Genomic DNA, 9196 nt, shown 5'->3' with positions numbered 1-9196 from the left:
TTTTCCACTAACAGTGTACTAAGGTTCTTTTTTCTCCACACCATCATCAACATTTGTTATTTATTTTCTTGTTGATAACAGCCATATTAACAAGAGTGACATGATATTGTAGTTTTAATAGGCATTTTTCTGATGATTAATGATGTTGAACACCTTTTATTATATCTGTTAGTATGCCATTGTAAGAAATACTATGGAGAGATACCAGTGTATTTTTTACTCAGTTTTCTTCCATGATAAGACCTTGCAAAAGTATAGTACAACATCACAACCAGAAAACTGACATTAATACACTCCATCTATTCAGTTATCACCAGTTTTACATGTGTTCATCTGTGCATATGTGCTTAGTTATATTCAGTTTTATAATATGCCTAGATTCAAGGGACAACTACCATAATAATAATCCAGAAGAGTGTCATCAACACAAGGATCTTGCATGTCATCCTTTAATACCCACACCCAATCTTCATCTCAAGTTCATAACCCCTGGTGACCACTATTCTCCACTTATATAATTTTGTCATTTTGAAAGTGTTATGTCAACAGAATCTTTTAGTATGTAACCCTTTGGAATTGGTGTATTAGTCTTTTCTTCCCTTGCTATAAAGAAATACCTGAAGCTGAGGAACTTATAAAGAAAAGAAGTTAATTGGCTCACAGTTATGTAGGCTGTACAGGAATTGGTGCCAGCATCTGCTTCTGATTATGGTCTCAGGAAGCTTACAGTTATGGCAGTGAAGGGAAATCAGACATGTCACATGGTGAGAGCAAAAGCAAGAAAGAGAGGGAGGATGTGCCACACACTTTTAAACACCAGATCATGTGTGAACTGAGAGCAAAAACTCATTCATCACAAAGGGGATGGTGCTAAGCCATTTATAAGAGACTCACCCCCATAATCTAATCATCTACCACCAGACCCTACCTCCAACATTGGGAATTACATTTCAAAATGAAATTTGGAGGGGACAAACATCCAAATCATATCAATTGTTATTTTTTTCACTCACCATATGTCTCTGAGGATTCATTCATGTTGTTGAATATATCAATAGTTTATTCTTTTATATTCCTGAGTGTGATATTCCATGGTATAAATGTAGCACAGTTTGCCCAATCTTTCTACCTGTTGAAGGATACCTGGGCTGGTTCTAGTTTTTGGCTATTACAATAAAGCTGTTATAATCATTCACACGCAGGATTTTGTTTTAACATAAGATTTTTTTCTCTGTAATAATTACCCAGATTATGGGAAGTATAATAGTTGCCGTAGTTTGTTGTGTAAGAAAATTCCAATCTTTCTAATGTGGCTATATCATTTACATTCCCACCAGCAATGCATGCATGATCCAGTTTCATTGCATGTTCATTAGAGTTTGATTTTGTCACTTTTAAAAAGCTTAGCCTTTCTGGAAGGTGTGTACTGATATCTAATTGTGATCTGAATTTGCATTTTCCTGATGGTTAATGATGTTACACATCTTTTTAATGTGCTTACTTCTCATCCAGATATTCTCAGCCCTCTCTTTTTGACAGATTCATGACAATGGGTTAGAACAAAGTTTTTGACAGTATGTATATTAAGTCTGAAAATGGCACAAAGGTTAGAAGATTTTTCCAATAACAAGATTTAAATGCAGTAAGAGTTTAAGCAGGCTAGACTGTGGACCGCTTTAACTATGGTTTTAATCTGACAAGAAAAAATTTACTAGAGAACATTGGCATGCTCTAATCTTGGCATCCCAAAACTAACATTTTATGAATAGAATGAGAGGCATTTGATTTAACAATAGCATGAAAAAATCAACTGAGAGGTTTTCAATTGACAGTGAATATATAGTGAACCAAGAATGTGAAGAAGCTGTTCAAAAGCTATTAGTATCTTTGAATAAATTCCATGAAAGGTAACTAAAGCAAGAGGTGACTTTCTCTTTCTGTCCTGTGTTGATCAGACTACACTTGAATAAGTATTTTCAGTTGTGGACCTTTAAGAGGAAAAGAGGCAAATTAAATAGTCACTTGAGGAAGGAAGATATTTGAGTGATGCTGAGACTTGAAACGGTGTCACAGGGCAAGTGATGGAAAGAACTGCGTCAAGAATTGTTCTGATGGGAAACAGACTCTACACTCAAAAAGGGAACATTAGAGAAGCGTTTAATAAGTGTCTAACACTTACTGATTGCAGAGGAATGGGACTGTATAGGGAAACCAGAAGAAATAACTTGCATTTGGAAAGAGGAAGGCAACTGCCATTAGCCCTAAGTTTGACAGGGTGAATGAGGAGACGATTACTGGAATCTAGAGAATTAGGGAGCTGTGTGTAGAGAACTGTCAGACAAAAAGTGATGATCTAGGTAAAGGAATGAAACAAGACTACAGAATTTCTGCAAGGAGGTAGCCAGATAAATAAATACTCTGACTTCATTTTCCTCCTTCTCCAATCATCGGCAAGGACCTACCATTCACTAAAAACTATCCTGATGCCAGAGAACAAGAGAGCTTATTAATACGGTCCATGGTGTGTATGAGTAAGGTTTTTAGGAGCACCAAGCAGCGTGGAGCAGAGTGGAGAATGGATCTGGTGAAGCAAGTGGATGATATACGAAGAACACTGAGCTCAGAGAAGAAAAAGTCTCAGGAGAGATCACAGTGTCTTTCTTCAAGTCTCTGATATGGTGTCGTGTGGAATCAGGTCAGACTTATACTTTTTGAGTGTCATACCTGGGATTAGAAGGACCACAGTAGGGAACTTAGGAGAAAGTGGCATAAACTCCCCTAGGCAGTGGATGTGGATGAGTTTGTCCTGGAAAAGCTGTTTACAAAATGATCAACTGTAATTTTGCTCTTTTGGGGCTCAGAAAACAATACCCCAAAATGAAGACCTCAGGAGCAAAAGTTTTTCTCCATTCTTCTCCTACCCTCCTGTCTCTCAGTCTCATTCTCCTCCAAGGCTAGCCGCAGAAACTAGAATCCTTCTTCCCCCTAAGGTGTGCCAGAGAAACCAAAACCTATTTTCCCCGAAGCCAGCGATAAAACCTAAAAATATTACTCTAGTTTACACTCCATCTTCTGTGTAAAAACTGGCCTTAAAGAAATTGTCTGATCTACCTTGTTTGACTGTAGGTCAGAAGACCCCCATTTCAGAGGGGTCCCTGCCACACACCCAGAAGGAAGAATGCTGCTCAAAGAAATCCAGTAATAATCTAGACATACAGGCCTTTCTGTTTTCCCCGCTCAGTTCATTAGTGTTAGTTTATACCTTTTTTGTCCAATCCTATTTCTGTACCTCTGTCCATACTTCCTAGGCATAAAATGGACAATTTCCCCTATTTGAGGGACAATTTCCCTCCTTTGAGTCTTCATTCTGTAGGCTTCCATGTAGGCCCCTTAAATAAATTTGTATACTTCTTCTATCAATCTGCTTTTTGTTGGTGATTTTTGGTGCGGCCTCAGAGGGCCTTGCCCCCTACAGCTCTTTCCTGTGGGTGTGAATATCTCACCAGGCCTGTCACTCTCTACATCAAAATGTTTAACACTTGCTACTGTATTTCCCCGGTGTATAGCAGAAAGTAGTTGTGTTTTTTAAGCTTGATATCACTCGAAAAATAAGAGTTATATTACATAATAACTTGGACAGTGGCAAGGATGTGTGGTAGCTCAACTGCTAATTTCTTTAAGGTTCAGAATTGACCTTGTTTGCCATGGTATCATCTGGAAGTAGCATGGAGCCTGACACAATAGGCAATTAGTAAATATTTGCACAAGCATGGAACATGAGCTGTAGCATGATGATGAGAAAAAAACACTGACAGTGACTCATATTATATAAGGTTCTAGTCCCAGCTGTGGTTAAAACTAAAAATACAGTCTTGAGTTAGTTAAAGAAACACCCTTTAAAGGTGATGTCCAAGTATCTAATTCCATTAATTTAGGTCTAATTGCTAAATGTTTGGGTCTATGTAACACATTATAATCTAAGTGCAAAACCACACAAAATATCCAAGATAATGAAATAAGTCTCTCTAGCTGAAATTTTAATAGAATGCTGAGACTGGTATCTACTCAAAAAAATGTTTATGCACAGACAGTAGATGATATAGTGATCTTAATTATTATTTTCATCTTACACTACCTTAATGCTTTTTCTTCAGTTTTATTTTAGGTTTGGGGGCACACATGCATGTTTGTTACATGAATATACTACACTTGGGTAGTGATTCTACTAGCCAATAGGTAGTTCTAGGTAGTTTTTCCACACATGCCCTCCTCCCTCCCTCCCTCATCTAGTAGTTTACAGTGTCTGTTGTTTCTACATTTATGTCCATCTGGGCTCAATATTTAACCCCAGCTTATAAATGAGACTATCTGGTATTTGGTTTTCTGTTTCTACATTAATTCACTTAGGATTATGGTATCCAACTCCACCCATGCTGTTGCAAAAGACATGATTCTATTGTTTTTTATGGCTGCATAGAATTCCATGGTGTATATGTACCACATTTTATTTATCCAGTCCACCTACTGATGGGCATCTAGGTTGATTCCATGCATTTGCTATTGTGAATAGTATTGTAGTGAGCACAGGACTGCATATGTCTTTTGATATAATGATTTATTTTTCTTTGAGTATATACCCAATAATGGGATTATTGGGTCAAAGGGTAGCTCTATTTTAAGTTCTTTGAGAAACAGCTTAATTTTCAAAAGACCCCAAAAGATAATTTTACTTTAGTAAACTCAAAATCAATGCACATTTTGGCCAGGCACAGTGGCTAATGCCTGTAATTCCATCACTTTTGGAGGCTGGGACAGGCAGATTACTTGAGGTCGGGAGATCGAGACCAGCCTGGGCAACATGGTAAAACACCATCTCTACCAAAAATACAAAAATAATAGCCAGGCGTTGTGGTGTGTGCCCGTGGTCTCCAGTACTCAGGACGCTGAGGCAGGAGAACTGAGCCCAAATGGAAGAGGCTGCAGTGAGCCAAGATTGAGCCATTGCACTCCAATCTGGGTAAGAGTGAGACCCTGTCTCAAAACAAACAAAAATTAACAATGCTCATTTAAATGAAGAATATATCTTTTGCATTGAAATGCTTCACTAAATGTGAATGACACTACTAATAACACTAATGATATCTAACATTTTCAAATAATTATGTTTAACATTTATTTAGCATTTACTAAATATCAAGCACTTCATATGCATAAGGTAATTTAACCCTCATACGCAGCTTATGATTCTGATAGTTTGCTATCAGCACCCTTAGGGACTGAGGAATGGAATGGAGGCCACACAGCAAGCTGTGACATAGAGATTCAAACCTGGGTAGTCTTGAATAAAGAAGCTATCTACTCACTATAAATATTATATTTTGACTTTTCCTCAGAAAGCTAATAGTAAATGTAATGCTTTCTGGTATATAAATTCAAAGATACCATAATTACATTCTCATATGGTCTGGTTCTGTATCGCCACCCAAATATTGAATTGTAATCCAAATTTTTCTAGTTTAGCAGGACTCCTTCTGGCCTGGGCTGGCAGTGGATACAGGGTGAGGCTCCTCTGCCCTTAGAAAGGGGAGGGAAGAGCGTGAAAAACTGTGTCTTGTGGTTTCAGTGCCAGCTTACCCACAATATAACAGAATGCTAGGTAGACTTCTAAGGTTTTAGACTCTAGTCCTTGACTCCTGAATGGTACCTGTGGACCCACTTGGGGCCTGGGGCACCTCACCATCCTAAATTTAAGGACACAAGAATTGCTGGCTTTGCTACTAATAGTAGAGCCTCAGGTCCTTCGGTAAACATAGGCTGTAGCCAGGGAGTGGTATAATTTGTACAGTACAATAAATACTATACTGTAAAGCATAATCTGATAAAAAAAAAAAAAATGGGCAAAATATTTGATTCAACATTTTTCTTTTCTTTTTCTTTTTTCTGAGACTCCAGGAGGGAGTGCAATGGCGTGATCTCGGCTCACCACAACCTCCGCCTCCTGGGTTCAGGCAATTCTCCTGCCTCAGCCTCCTGAGTAGCTGGGATTACAGGTGTGCGCCACCACGCCCAGCGAATTTTTTGTATTTTTAGTAGAGACGGGGTTTCACCATGTTGACCAGGATGGTCTCGATCTCTTGACCTCGTGATCCACCCGCCTCGGCCTCCCAAAGTGCTGGGATTGCAGGCGTGAGCCACCTTGCCTGGCTTGATTCAACATTTTTCAAAAGAAGACACACAAATGGCAAACAAGCATATGAAAATATGCTTTACATTATGGATCATGAAATAAATGCAAATCGAAGCTGCAATGTGATACCATTCACCTTACTTAAAATGGCTTCTCTCCAAAAGACAGGCAATAACAAATGCCATCGAGAATGTGGAAAAAAGAGAACCCTCATGCACTGTTGGTGGGAATCTAAATTAGAACAATCAGTATGGAGAATAATTTGGAGCTTTCTCCAGAAACTAACTGTTGAGCTACCATGATTCAGCAGTCCCACTGCTAGATATATACAAGACAGAAAGAAAAAGTCTACATCGAAGATATTTCTGCACTCCTGTGTTTGTTATGGCACTGTTTACAATACAATAGCTAAGATTTGGAAGCAACCTAACTGTCCATCAACAGATGAATGAATAAAGAAAATGTAATATATATATACACAATGGAGTACTATACAGCCACACACACAAAAAATGAGATTCCGTCGTTTGCAGCAACATGGACGTAGCTGCAGATCATTATGTTAAGTGAAATAAGCCAGGCACAGAAAGACAAATATAGCATGTTCTAACTTATCTGTGGGATTTAAAAATAAAAACAATTGAACTTATGTACATAGAGAGTAGAAGAATGGCCACCGGCATCTGGGAATAGTAATGGTAGTCTTGGGGATGGGTGGGGATGGTTAATTGGAACAAAAAAATAGAAAGAATAAATAAGACCTCCTATTTGACAGACCAACATGGTGACTATTACCAATAATAACTTCATTGCACATTTTTAAATAACTTAAAGAATGTAATTGGATTGTTTGTAACTCAAAGGCTAAATGTTTGAGCAGATGGACAGTCCATTATCTATGAATTACTCATTTTATATTTCATGCCTGTATCAAAATATCAAATGAACCTTACAAATATATATACCTACTGTGTACCCACAAAAATTAAAAATTGAAAAAATGAAAAAAGTACCCTTTTATATAGAAAAATGGATACATCACATGCCTGTACTCAACAGAAACATTAACTAGTCCTCAAGTAAGTTGACACTAGCCTTGGCCACACAGTTTATCCTCAATTTGCTTGGTAATTTAAGTGACTGTCTAGCTTAGATAATTGTCTATATCCAGAGAAAAAATAAACTTCTCATGCCTTTATGATAGGAATTAGTTTTGTAACTATGAGCAAGGCTCCTTCTGAAGTTACCTTCCTACCCTCCATCAGATACTAAGAGATAAGAGTGCTAATTCATTTAATGATTACATTTTAAATAGGTGGTCTCCAGGTCTTTTAAAAAAATACATCCTTGTGTTGCAAAGCTGGAAAATGCTTATTTTTCTTTTACATAGATGTACAATCTTCAGTGTATTTACAGAAAGAACTTACAAATTTTCTAAATTAAATACACTATAGAAAATGGGAAAAGAATGGAGAGACTGAAGCTGTTGTTAATTAGATAGCAACAAATTATGATAGTTGGCTTTCTAATTTCATATTCATTAAATATTCATTAGTATACTACAAATTCATTTAGAAACAGAAGTATAAGTACTGGCTTGTTATTAAGTTGAATGCATTAACAGGCCAACCCAGAAAAGTTTGTGAACTACAGCTTAAAACACACTGCGAAATTATGTAGAGGATGCACCATCCTCTTTCCCCAATTATTCCTCTCTGTCTTCTCTGTCTTTCCCCCTTTCCCAGATTTACCTGCATCCATTTTACTCAGTGGCATTCATGAGTATGCATTCATCTATTCATGGAGAGAATACCTGGGCCCAGATTCCCTGTGCTGATGCCACCCCAGCTCCTGGGAATTTGGCTGCTAGCAGCTCCCAGCTGCCTCTCCTGGATGGAAGTTGCCATAGGCCTCCCAGACCTGCTTTGTCCTGGGATACGTCCCTTTCAGGGACTGGATGACTGGCTACATCTGAGATACAAAGGCCAGGCAGTCTGACACAAAGCCTTGCATTTTTGCTTCAATTTAGAATAAATTCAAAGGATCATCCAGCCCTGGATCCCCCAGTGAATCAAATGAGGCCCCATTTGCAAACTAATTGAAGGTTAGTATCTCCCACTACTACCCGTTCCTTCTTCATCCCTCACAGGCCTGTTTTTTGTCAATGACATAATGCACCCAGCAATTAAGAAGATGGTTTTATTTAGGCTATCGAAATAGGAAGTGTGAAAAGACAAAATTACAACAAATATAGTTTTGCAGACCTTAATTCACTTTAAAACTGAGTCTTGAATCAGACCCCACTGAAAATGATTCAAAATGCTCCACCCTACCACACATGCTGGTCATATTTATGCTCAGAGTAAATGAAATAACATACAAAAATAACCTGATTGGCTGCACTTTGCAATTGCCTTATATGGTCATATTTTGGCAGCTCTCAGCCTCACTGGCTGGCCATTCAGCTTCTATGACTGACTGAGATTTGGCTGCTTGTTTCACCACTGTACTTTCAGCTTAGGTTACAGTCTGTTTACACATCAAGTTAGTGTTAGGTCATGCTTCACTACATACGGGGAAACCTTTAAGTCAAACTTAAAATATGTGTGGAAGCAGCTTTAGGTGAAACTTAGTTCAAGATAACAAGGGACTGGGCATTAACGAGGAAGTTTTCAAAGCAAATAAAGGAGGACTGTTGTTTTACGGAAATAAGAGACAAGGGAGTCATCTGCATTATTCAGGAATCCTGTAGGGGCAAGTGGAAATATAGAGGTGGGTCATATCTTCCAATACGTAAACATGTTAGGTTGGTGTGGTCCTTTGTGGCTAGCCATTTCTGGAACAGAAAAGGGTGGTGATGGTGATACAGGACAGACAATCCCCAAAATTTGAGATTAGCCCAGGAAGTTTCTTGGCTTCACCCAGGAAGGAATTCAAAGGTAAACTGATGGCATTAAATAGCAACTTTTTTTGAAGTGGCAGTGTATACGGCATCAACAGACCTAAGTG

The sequence above is a fragment of the Aotus nancymaae genome, unplaced genomic scaffold (genome assembly GCF_030222135.1).
Source record: "Aotus nancymaae isolate 86718 unplaced genomic scaffold, 86718_ANA_hifiasm-v0.15.2.pri h1tg000004l, whole genome shotgun sequence".
Classification (NCBI taxonomy): domain Eukaryota; kingdom Metazoa; phylum Chordata; class Mammalia; order Primates; family Aotidae; genus Aotus; species Aotus nancymaae.
Note: the sequence above shows the minus strand (reverse complement) of the source record.